Consider the following 13114-nt stretch of genomic DNA (forward strand, 5'->3'; position numbering starts at 1 on the left):
TATTTGAGAGATGAAAGATTTGTTTTGAAGTGAACCTACCCAATTCAAAGAATGAAATTTAGAGATCAGGAAAAAAGTGATTCAAAACGTACATGACTTGATTTTTGGGTATGGGCAGGTCATCGACCCGGAAAGGCTAAAGTGCTGACCCTGTAAAGATTCAACTTTTGCCAGGGGCCCAGCCTCCATGTGTGAAACAATATCCAATGCGGATGGAAGCCAGGAAAGGACTGAAGCCGTTAGTTGAACGGTTCCTGGAGTATGGCCTTCTCCGTGAATGCACATCAGCTTTTAACACGCCCATCTTGCCTGTGAAGAAGCCTAAGAGTGATGAATATCGTTTCATCCAAGACTTGAGAGCTGTAAATAAAGTGGTTGTGAGTATATACCCTGTGGTTCCTAACCCGTACACTCTGTTATCTGCCTTGAATCCAAATCATAACTGGTTTACGGTTATTGATTTAAAAGATGTTTTTTTTGTATACCAGTAGAGAGGGGATCTCAGGAAATATTTGCATTTGAATGGGAAGACCCAGATACTAGCATCAAGACTCAGTTTTGCTGGACTGTCTTACCCCAAGGGTTTAAAAACAGCCACCACTGAAGCAAGCTGCTTGGAGGGAACTGGTTAACCCCGGGACGAATGGCTCGATATCAGGCCATCCTCCTAGATAAGCCTGAAGGAAAAAAAAAAAAAATTGGCCATTTCTCGCACTGTAAATCCAGCAACACTGCTGCCATCTATGGCTGACACACCAGATCTTGTACATGACTGCCTGCAAACATTGGAAGCTGTTTATTCTTCAAGGCCAAATCTGAGAGACAAACAATTGATAAAAGAGTTTCAAGCAAAGAAGGGGGAGCACGGGTGGCTGGTAGCAAGGGATGGCCGCATTATCATCCCAGCTGCCTGGGTTCATGTGATAGTAAAGAACGCTTAACCCATAAGGAGGGAGAAGAAAAACTTCAGGACATCAGAGAATAGGCAATGGGCCAGGAGAAGAATAGCAGGTGGATTTTACTGAGTTGCCCCGGCAACAAGAGATAAAATATCTCCTTGTCTTTGTGGACACTTTCTCTAATTGGGTTGAGTGCTTCCCATGTTGGACTGCCCAAGCCCGAGAGGTGGTCAAGACACTCCTACGAGAAATCATACCTCGCCTCGGACTTCCAAAAGGAATAGGGTCAGACAATGGCCCACATTTCATTGCACAAATTACTCAGAAGGTTTCTGAGTTCCTGGGAATCAGCTGGCATTTACACACCCCTTGGAGACCTCAGTCCAGTGGAAAGGTGGAACGTATGAATCAGACCTTAAAAAGACACCTTGCAAAGATTTGCCAAGAAGCTCGACTCAAATGGCCAGAGGCCCTACCCTTGGCCCTGTTACGAGTAAGGGTCGCACCACATTCTAAATTGGGATTAAGCCCGTTTGAAATAATGTATGGTAAGCCTTACCCTCTGAGTCTGCCCATGGGTACTGAACAACAGTTACATGTTTTAGGAGAGGGAATGATTAGAGAATATGTATGGTCCTTGGTTTCTGTTTTGTCTTCCATCCATCAGCAGGTACGGGACGTGCTGCAGACACAGGACCAGTATCCTGCCCTGGGAAATCGATTATTACCTGGGAGTTACGTCCTTGTGAAAGATTGGAACGAGGAACCACTTCGAGCCAGATGGAAAGGCCCATATAGGGTACTTCTAACGACCCCGACGGCCGCAAAGCTCGAAGGAATCAAGACTTGGATACATTCCAGTCGCCTAAAGCCGGTGGCTGGACCAGAACAAGAAGGAATCCCTGCAGACTCCGGGACCGGAGATAGAGAACAGTGGAAGGTGGAGCCAATAAGAGACTTGAAATTCCTATTCAAAAGAAAGGAACTTTGAATAATTTGACAATCTTTGATTAAGTTTTATAAGCCTTATTATGAAATTGTTCAAGGTTTTATTGTGGGGCACCCTGATCTGTCCACTCCTACTTATAGGAGGGGAAACCCTTTTACAACAAAAATTTGACCCTCAGGAGAATGTCTGGATTTATCTGGCCCGGGAAATTTTAAATAGAACGGACTTCTGCTTAGCGGGAGGGATCAATGCTCACCTGGTTTTTACCTCATGCTTAATCGCAGTACCAACCCCTTTAAAAATTTTACAAAATTATACTATGCTGAAGAATGTAGAGAAGGAAAGTACATATCAGGATATATATAAGTGGGGGAATATTGTAAAAGAGAAGAGTAGAGACATGTTTTCCATACGGGTTCAGGCAACAGCTAATGCTTCTGAATGTTTCCTAATAGTTAATTGTACTAATAATTGCTTCAAATTGAACCAAGGTAGAATAATCCTTTGTGACAAGACCAATCAAATGATTTTACAAATGAAGAAAGCTGAGAATACTAGATTTGTGTTGAAACAAATTGAGTGGAGCAATTATAATAAAAATAATTAAAAATGCTCCAGAGAGGGGAATGTCAGGTTCGACCTAGAAACCACTATACAAAGCCCAAGCAAAAGTCTCTGTTATGTAACTAATGCCCATCTGCAATGATAAGGAGGAGACAGTCTTAGATAAAGGAGGCTTGAAAACAAAAGCAGAATCAGAGGACTAGGGCAAAGAGCTGATTTGAATATTGAGAATCACACCCCTGGGTGGGGAGAAAGTATGCTAATGAAACATACATGTATGGAAATGAGATACATAGCTAAAACACAGGTATAGAGACATGCTCAGTAAAGAACTCCTTGCGTCACTCCCTTATAACCAATTAGCAAACAAGAATGCTTATGAAGGTCCAATACTCCTGTATAAAAGATGCTCAGAATTAAAAATCTGTGTGCTTGTTACGTGAAATTATTCCGCTTGCACCTTGTATTGCTAGCAATAAATCTTTATACTTTCACCCCTGGTATCTTTATTGGCTTTTGCATACCGGGCACGATCCCAGACTTGAGCTGGGGCTCAACAATTTGATAAAAGTTTTTACATACAGTTGTATTTGTGAAAGGAAGAATAACTTGAAGTTAACAATCGGCACAACATTGCAGTGAATATTCAACATGTGAAAGAACAAAAACATAAACGTTAATTGCTAGGATATGACATGGAATCATAGAAAAGTGGGGCTGGAAAAGATGTCCAGAGTAGGGCTATGCAAAATTTCACCAGCTGTTTCATTTTGATGCTGTTTTGACTTGTTTCAAGCTCAAAACAGCAAAAGCGAAACAAAACAGAGTGCTTTGAAACAGCCTCAAAATGAAACAATGGTAGTAGAAACATTTCAAAAGTTTTGAAAAGTTTTGAGTTTCAAAGCTCAAGCTGGACTTGCCTGCAGGGAAACAGAAAGTAAGGAGAGGGAGGGAGGAAGAGTGGGAGAGGACTGCTCTCATATTGATTGTGTAGCTGGCCGGTGACTGTGATCCTTCCCTAAGGTCCCTTCCAATCCCAGTGCTCTGGGGGAGGGATGGAAAAAAACAGCAAAAAAGGCATCATTGTTTAAACTGCCCTGTTTTCTGCCTTGGGGTCTAACAGTTACCGAGCTATCTTTCAGCAGCTCAGAAGCATTAGAGCAACTAGCATTGATCTGAATGATTTCCTTCTTGCTAGCCTAGCCGAGCAAGAGAGATTCCCGAATACCTTTTTCTTTCTTCTAGATGCTTTTATTTAATTATTATATTCATAGTTTCATAGTTTCATAGTAGCTAGGGTCAGGAGGGACCTGAACAGATCATCTAGCCTGAACCCCTGCCACAGGCAGGAATGAATATTGGGTTCACAAGACCCCAGACAGGTGATCATCCAACCTCCTCTTGAATTTGCCCAAGGAAGGGGCAAGGACCACTTCCCTGGAAAGTTGGTTCCAGATTTTGGCCACCCTAACTGTAAAATATTGCCTTCTGATCTCTAACCTAAACCTATTCTCCATCAGCTTATGCCCATTGTTCCTTATCAGCCCAGGTGGTGCTGGGGAGAAAAGAGCTCTGCCTATTTGCTGTTGATCTCCCTTGATGAGCTTGTAGGCAGCCATCAGGTCCCCCCTCAGCCTCCTCTTGCTGAGGCTGAACAGGTTCAGGTCCTTCAGTCTCTCTTCATAAGGCCTGTCCTGATTCCCTCTCACCAAGTGGGTGGCCCTCCTCTGAACTCTCCCCAGGCTGGCCGCATCCCTTTTGAAGCACGGTGCCCAGTACTGGACGCAGTACTCCAACTGCAGCCTGAGCAAAGTCGCATAGAGGGGGAGTATCACCTCTCTAGACTGGCTTGAGGTGCACCTTTGGATGCATGACAAGGTATGGATGGCCTTGCTGGCTGCAGTCTGGCATTGGCGGCTCATGTTCATCTTGGAGTCAATAATTACTCCGAGATCCCTTCCTGCCTCTGTGCTTTCAAGAAGAGAACTCCCCAGCCTGTATGTATGCTGTGGATTCCTTCTCCCAAGGTGCAGCACCCTGCATTTGTCTATGTTGAACCCCATCCTATTCTCATCTGCCCACTTTTGTAGTCTGTCTAAATCTAGTTGCAGCCTCTCTCTCCCTTCAAGTGTGTCCACCTTGCTCCGCATCTTAGTGTCATCAGCAAATTTGGACAGCGTGCTTTCCACCCCCTCTTCCAAGTCGCTGATGAAGATGTTAAAAAGTGTTGGCCCAAGGATCAAGCCCTGGGGTACCCCACTGCTCACATCTCGCCAGGTTGAGTACAACCCATCCACCACTACTCTCTGGGTGTGCCCCATCAGCCAATTTTTTACCCATCCAACTGTGCAGGCATCAATACCGCAGTCACTTAATTTATTGATGAGGATGGGGTGAGAGACATAGATTTATTCTTTTCAGTTTTATAATTATATTGGATATTGCACCATAGAAATTAATTTATATAGAAAGGGAGATACATTTATACCTTGTGGCATACACTACACGCCTTACAGAATTTATATGGAAACATGGACACATTTATATATTTGCATAAGAGCAAGGCACTATGAAACACACCATGAAGTGTAGTGGAAAGGCAGCTGGGAAGCCTTCAGGGAGGGGCAGAAGAGGGGGTAGATGAAGAGGTGTAAGTCCCCCCCACAAACTGAGATGTAGCCTCTCCTACAACTAGGAGGGATGAGGCTTCTACAAGCAGCAAGGAGAGGGGAGCAGTGCCAGTGCCACTTCCTGTGCCTGGGACTGCATCCCCTCCATGAGCACTGGCCATAACCTCCCCACCACCACCACCATGACAAGAAGCAACAGCACCAGCATGACAGTCTCCTCCACTCCCGCATTTCACTTCCCATGCTGAGACTTCCAGTGCCAGAGAAAGAGCTGGATCTGGATCTGGATATGAGTGCCATAGAAAGGGAAATTCTGGGGAAGGAGGGGGAATCAGATGAGTTTGTGCTCCACACCCCTCAAGTTTCCCCTAGAGTAAGATCTCCTTCCCCAAAAGGCACTTCAAAGGAGGCTAAAGTAGAGGCTGTGGAGGCAAGCAGTTCAGCTGAGTCCACTCCTCTTGTTGCTGTGCCTCTGCCTGCTGAGGAGGGGGAAAGTGCAGCATCCACACATGCACCCACTGATGCAGGCACCTCCCCCTTGCCCTTGCTCCTCCTCAGCCTGGCAGCAGCCGGAAAAGATCTCCTTCCCCAAAAGGCACTTCAAAGGAGGCTAAAGTAGAGGCTGTGGAGGCAAGCAGTTCAGCTGAGTCCACTCCTCTTGTTGCTGTGCCTCTGCCTGCTGAGGAGGGGGAAAGTGCAGCATCCACACATGCACCCACTGATGCAGGCACCTCCCCCTTGCCCTTGCTCCTCCTCAGCCTGGCAGCAGCCGGAACATGCCCAAAGGAATGTCCCACTCTCACTCCAAAGCCCCCATCCCCTCAAAGGAGAGGCAGGACACCCTGGAACAGCAGGGGAAAGAAAGGGGGGATGGTTGCAAGGGCAAGCAAGATCACCCAGAGCATTGGTGAGATGCTTGCTGTGGATGGCCAGCCCTTCTCCTTAGTTGAGTGGCCAGGATTCAGGCAAATCAGGCAGCTCATGGCCCCATCATGACCACTAAAACTGCACTCTGCCAGGGTTGGGGAGGCCTGGTGGGACTGCTGGTGGTGCAGCAGCCCCAGGAAATGCCCTGGACTCAGGATCCCCCTGGTGAAAGGTGGGTAGGAGGCACCATAACCTCTAGCTACCATACTCACACACACAGTATTGGTTGGGGAAAGCCCAGACCCATCATGTCTTTGACAGGCCGGAGGCTTGCTGGTTGCAGTGGAGTTGTGAGGCTCCAGGTGAGCTCATCTTAGCTTCCTGGGATGCCAGCTTTCAGGTTGAAAAACCCTTTGTCAGGCTGATGAAGCACCTGAAGTTGGTGTGTGTGTGTGTGCTGTTCCTGGATGGAAGGAATAATAAAGAAGCAAGAGGCTGGCATACAATGCAGGAAAGAAAGCCAGTCAGTGAAAATGGAAATGGAGGTGTAGGGGGGGTGAGGGTTGGCTGTGGGGGGAGGGAGAGCAGGAGGAGGATGTAGCAGCACAGGTAAAAGTAGATAGGTACCTGAGGAGTCGGATGTCTGACAGGCTGTAGTGTGTCAGAATTCCAATGTCTATATTGAGTCCATGAGTGTCTGTACCTAGAAGGCTGATGAAGTGAAGTTCATAGGCCTGGCTGTCAAAAGTGGTTGCTGAAGTGGCATGTGCCCCCTCCCCACCCCCTGTCTAAGGTGGGACCAGTCACCCATGCCATGGTCTGTTTGCCAGATAGACATTTAAGGCTGGTGAAGAAACAGGAGTCACTGGAAACAAAAAAAGAAAGGTACTGCTCAGCTGTGGGAGTGAAGAGGAAGTCCGAAGTATTTCATGCACTGGTTCACCTTGAGCTGAAAAAGAGTTGGCGATGAGGGGGATTGAGTGAAAGGGCATTATATCTTATTCAGATGGGTTATACTAATCTATCCTTGTGGTAGGTTCCCATCAGTAGCCTTCGCTTTTTGGCTAAGATAAAATGTAGCATTTTGGCATCAAGGGGAGGGTGTCAGTATTTCAGTACCTCCAGATCCAGTGTCCCAAATGTAGCAGGCACCTCACACTCACTGATAGCCATCTTTTTAATTTGGTCTTGTTGTCCTGAACAAGCAACTTTCCCCTGTCCTCTGCATCTACTTGCCAAAAAACCCTTTTAAGAACCCAAGCAGAAAAATCATACTGAAACTTCTATGGGTTCAGTACTTTACTTGTAACTTGATTTTTAAATGACTTCATTAAACTTTTTTAGTAAACCAAAAATACACTTTTGGCATAGCTTTTCCTTAACCAGAGCTATGGATGAGCTGTAACTCTTGATTTCTAACCAGAAAGTCTCAGTTTATTTTCCTGATCCCTATTTATATATACAGGACTGCACTAGTACAAATCCTACATAGACTCTGGGTGTTCACCTCCTCCCTCCCTCTTTTCTTTTAGTTTGTCTCTATGCCACTGTTTACATGTTGCTTGTCAGGAACATACTGAAAATACTGAAGGAAGGAATGGTTCCTATTTCATGTCCTCATTAATATTGGCAGTTATCTTTCTCACAGGACTGTGGGTCTCAAAAATTTCAGTCACTCCCAGTGTCAGAGTTCTTAGAATATATACAGTTATTAGAATAGTGTATGCAATGGAGGCAGGGCAGCTCATTCCTAGCAAAACACAGGCTTATAAACCATTTGTTTTACTTAGGCCACATATTTGAAAATAATTTTCACAGTCTGATCGCATTGACCTGACAGTTATTTGTCATAAAGTAATTGAAACCAATTATTACTTCCCAAGCTTGCTTGAAGTTGAGGGTTTGAATGACCATAAATTTTCCGCAAGTCAAAGTCTCCATTTGAGGTCAGTTAGTGTGGTTCAGTTTCAAAACACTTATTTTCTTGTCTCTTTAACATGCCTTGTCTTATTTTTGTTTCAGCCAGGGTCCACTATTACTGAAAGAGTCTCAAGGGTTCATCAACCTGACATCAGGCAGTACTAAGGCAAACTGTCATGAAAGCATGCTCCACTCACTTCCTTCTGTTTAGTATGTGCCATAGACTGAAAAATTATCTAAGTTATCTAACTATCTAATCTAAAAATGATCTATTACACTATGAGAGGGGTGCTGGACACATCTAGCTCCACTTTCAAGGGCATGTCCAAGACTGAGAGGCTGAGAATATTGCTGGATTATCAGTGGGTGGCTCAAAAAGCTCCATGGCATTATTTTTACAGCTGATTGAGTGACACAAGTTTTCATGACAGTATTTTTTTTCATCATCCTGGGTGCATCTACATGAGCTATTAATGCACTGTAAGCTTACTGCACAGTAGAATAAGGCACAGTAAGCTTTCCCTGGGAGCGTGTCTACACATGAGCCCATCAGGAGTTCAGTACAGGGCTACTTCTGCTCTGCTGTGCCTGACCACAGCAGCCAGGGGGACCTCCAGGCTGGCAAGGGGCACCAGGGTCAGGCCTGGGCTCTGGGAAGCGAGGGGAGCTGTCACAAATCGGGGCTCTGGAGGGTGGGGGCAGCTGCTGACAGATCATGGCATGGGGCTGGGAAGCAGCTGCTTGGTGAGGGGACAGTCTCCCAGCCCCATGCTGCCTGGGCTAACCAAGAGCTACATATGCGCTACTGTGCAGTAGCTACTGTGCGGTTAACTTACTACCTATATCTACAGATAGTAGCCAAACACACAGTAGACTAATTTACTGCACAGTAAATGCTGCATAATGTAGATGGTAATGCTTTTCTGTGCAATACATTAGTCTACTGCAGGGGTTGTCAACCAGAGGTATGGCTGGTTGAGAAGTAGGGAGTCCCCTGGCCGGTGGATTGGCCGGCGGCAGACACCTCTCCCTCCATCCCTGCGTCCACTTGTCAACCGGCTGGGGGACTCCCTGCTTCTTGACCAGCCACCAGGGGTACACCAACCAAAAAAGGTTGAAAACCCCTGGTCTACTACATAGTAAAGCATCTTGTGTACACAACCCCTGTGTGGCTTAAATGTATTCCAAACCTCCTATTATTGTGTTCATCTGGCAAGAACGAAGTATAAATTGTGGGGATATTCCCCTTTGCCTCTTCAGCTTGGTTCCCCCCAACCCTGCCCACTAGCATTCCCATGAGAGGGGAGTTTTCATTGGACAACCTGTCCTGATCAGCCTAATACTTAGAACAGTCCTTCTTCTAGTTATTTTTTCCAGTACTAGCATTTAACTAAACTTCTTTCCTTAATTCTATCTTAATATTACCAGTCATCTCCATTGTTTCACCGACTTAATTTATCACTCATTCTAATCCTTCAATAACAACATTTACTAAATGAAAATCTTTTTTTTCTCCATTGTACATATTGGATACAGATTTGTAATTACAAAGTTCAAGGTGATTAAGTTTCTATGTTCTTCATTAGCAGCTGCGTCTTCCAATGTACTGCTGCATGTAAAGATTCAAGTTCTGTTGCAAATGCCATAGCTTCTCAGAGCATGTTTTCCTCTTTTTCCTGAATTGAACCCGCTAGTCTGAATCCAGATGTGGAATAAAAATAGTACCTTAAAACTTGGTGTCTGGATGCACCAAGAGCAATCATCTACAGATCCTTTGTTGCACTGGGTGATATCCTCTAGTTCTGCCTGTGCCCTAGCTAGCTCCAAACCACATGACAAGGTCTTATATGATCTTCTGGGGAAGAGTCAGAATGGTTTTCATAAAGGAAAATCTTGCCTCACCAATCTGCTGAAGTTCTTTGAGGATGTTAACAAGCACATGGACAAGGGGGAACCTATTGACATTATATGTTACTGTGATTTTCAAAAAGGCTTTTGACAAGGTCCCTCACCAAAGGCTTTTAAAAATTTGAGTTGCCACAGGACTGGAAGGTAGGTTCTTTCATGGATTGAGAGCTGATAGGAAGCAAAGAGTAAGGCTAAATTGTCACTTTTCTGGATAGAGGGAGATAAAAAAATGGGGTCCTGAAGGGATCTGTTCTAGGCTGAATTTTGTTCAACATTTTCATTAATTATCTGGAAATGGGGGTACACAGCAAAATCTCCAAGTTTGCAAGTGTTACCAAATTCTTCCAGGTAATCAAATCCCAGACTGAAAGACAGAAGCTTCAGAAAGATCTCACCAAGATAAGTGAGTGGGCAAAACTGGCAGATGAACTTTAATGTCAACAAGTGCAAGATACTGCACATGGGGAAAAAATAACCTTGACTATGCATACACAATGCTGGGTTCTGAACTAGTTATTATGACTCAGGAAAGAGACCTGGGTGTTATTTTAGATTAAGCTGATGTTTTTAAAGAACTGTGTGCAGCAGAGACCAAAAAAGCTAATAAAATGTTGCTAGAGGCAAAGATTTCTTAGGGTGATATCTTTTATTGGACCAACTGTAGTTGGAATAGAGTTAGACAAGCATTCAGAAGCTTGTCAAGTACACAGTTGGTCCAATAACAGATATCACCCTAAGAAATCTTTGCTTCTTGAATAATTCCTGGCCATCCCAGCTACAACATCACTCTTACAATATAGTAAAGTGTTGGGCATCATTTAAATGGATCTCTAAAAGGTTGTAGTAGTATTGGAAAAGGTACATAGAAGGGCAACCTGGATGGTCAGAGCTATAGAGCAGTTGCCCTTGCAGAAGCAACTGAAAGAGCTAGGACTCTTCCGTTTGGAAAGGAAAAGACTGATATGGGTATGATAGAGGCCTATAAAATCATGAAGGATGTGGACAAAATGAACAGGGAAGTGCTATTCACCAAGTAGGATAGTAGAATTAGGAGGCACTCACTGAAATTAGTAGGCAACAGGTTAAAACAGGGGTGGGAAAATATTTGGGCTGGAGGGCCACTTAGGGAGTTTAGGTGAGCTGCCACAGGCTAAGTCAGCACTCCTCTGCTTTCCCCCAACCCTGTAACAGTTCAGTAAGTTACCTTACTAAGTAGCCCTATGGCCCAAATAATTGTCCACCCCTCAGTAGAGAGGACAAATGTTAGGGCAACCTAACCTTTGCTGCCCCCTTCTCCCTGCATGCCCTTCCCTACCCCGAGTACCCTGCACATGGCCAAGCCGGTGCTGCTCTGTATTCCTGTGCACTGGCTCAGGCCACATGGGTGCAGCTGGCATGACTCCTGCCTGACCCAGCCATGTGCTGAGGACTTGGAGCAGGAGGGAGGGGATGCAGGGAGAAGGGGGGAAACAGACCACAGCACCAGCCTGGCCAGGCACGGATGACCCACGGCTCCTGCCCCTTTCTGCCTGCACTCACTTCCCCATCCCATAGCACGCAGTCATGTTTGGCAGCAGCCATGCCAGCTGCACCAATATGGCCTGAGGCAATGCACAGGAACACAGTGCAGTGCCAGCCCAGCTCTTCCCTCATCCAAAGTGCCTGGCATACAGCTGGGCCAGTGCCAAGCTGTGTTCCTGCTCACTTCTTTGGCCACATGGGTGCAGCTGGCATGGCTCCTGCCCAACCTAGCCATCTGCTGGGGACTCTGGTTCAGGCAAGAGCTGTGCCACCCACTCCAGCTGAACTCAGGTGACACAGCCCAAAATGGCATGTGAGAATGTAGTGTGGTACCAGTGCCTACGCCTCTACCAGTGCCTGGCCCGGCAGGGCCAAGATAACCCACAGCCCCTGGCTCTCTTCCCCCTGCACCCTCTCCCCTGCTAGCCAGGAGAACTTTACCTGAGCTTCAACTCACTGGGCATAGGTTTGGAGTGGCTCTGAGACAGCCTCACTGGGTAGAAACCCAGCCCCACTTGCCTTGGAGCTTATACCAGGGCTGAGGGGCAGGACAGGGAGGGCCAGCTGGGGAGAGGAGAGGCTACTGCTACTGCATTTGGCTGGCATAAGTAAAGGAGAAGGACAAGAGGCACCAAAAGCCAGGGCAGCCATGAGCAGATCGAAGCAGAAGCTCCGAGATCTGCTTCAAGAGGCTCTGAGATCTACTGGTAGATTGAGATCCACTGGTCAGTGACCAATGCCTTAGGGGCTTTTTGCCTGGCTCCATACCTCTCCTGCACCACACCACAAGCCTCTCAGGTGTTACCTTCCTATGATGTTGCCTATTCACACAGTCAACTCCCTTGGGCCTTTGGACCCCCCCCTCCCCACCCCTCTGGTCCCTTACACAGTCTCCTCTTGGACTCTCAGACCTGTGGTCCCATGTGATGACACTTCTCAGGGCTCCCAGACTCCTTGTCCTGCACACTGCCCCTTCTTGGGGCCCTTGGACCCCTGGTCCTGCACACCACCCTTTCTCAGGTTCTCTGGGCTCTCTGGCCTGGCTCAACCCTTGCCTGGACCCACTGACTCTCTGTGGTTCAAAACATTACAAAGGCTACTTGCCTGTAAAACCCTGCCTTCCTCAGCCCAGGTAACCTTCCTCTGTTCCCAGGCCTGCTGGGTTGTTTGTATAAACTCCGGTCCCTTCAAAAACCTTGCTGCTAAGAGCTCCTCACTTTGTGGCTGCCAGGGACAGACTGTCTGACCAGCTCAAGCTTTGGGCTTATACAGCTCCAGCCTGAGCCCTCTTCCAGTCATATGCACCTCTTGTTAGCCCCCTGTGCCACCTACAAGGAGCATCACAGGCTAAAGCTCCCTTGAAAGAGCAGGCATATCCCCTAGGTTCTTCTAGGATATCCCAGTTAAAAATTGGTGGTGGTTTGGGCATCTTTGCAATTCTATTTCAAGAATGATGAAAATCTAGCCTTCTAGGCCATATGAGGAATCAAACTGCCAGGGAGCATTCCCCTGCACACAGTTCTTTCAGCCAGAATCTTGCCCCCAAATCCCACTCTCCTTCTCCTACTGCCACAAATCAGGAGAGTTTCAGTTAATACTGAAGCTTGAATCTTTCTTTATTTCTCTCTGCTATCTCATCCTTTCTGTACCTGAGCTGTCTCTTGCTGACCCATACACACCATGTCCTGTACAATACCCACCGAAGCTCTTTCACCTACTTTTTATTTCCTGAGAATTAACAACAGTCTTCCTTCAGAGAGCAGTGGACTTCTTTGCAGGCCTTCAGCAATAGTTTTAACTGCGGGGTTGTCTTTTCCGGCACTTATCCCACTCCAGCAGAGCTCCTTGCATAAATC

This window comes from Alligator sinensis, unplaced genomic scaffold, assembly GCF_000455745.1.
Source record: "Alligator sinensis unplaced genomic scaffold, ASM45574v1 scaffold355_2, whole genome shotgun sequence".
NCBI lineage: Eukaryota > Metazoa > Chordata > Crocodylia > Alligatoridae > Alligator > Alligator sinensis.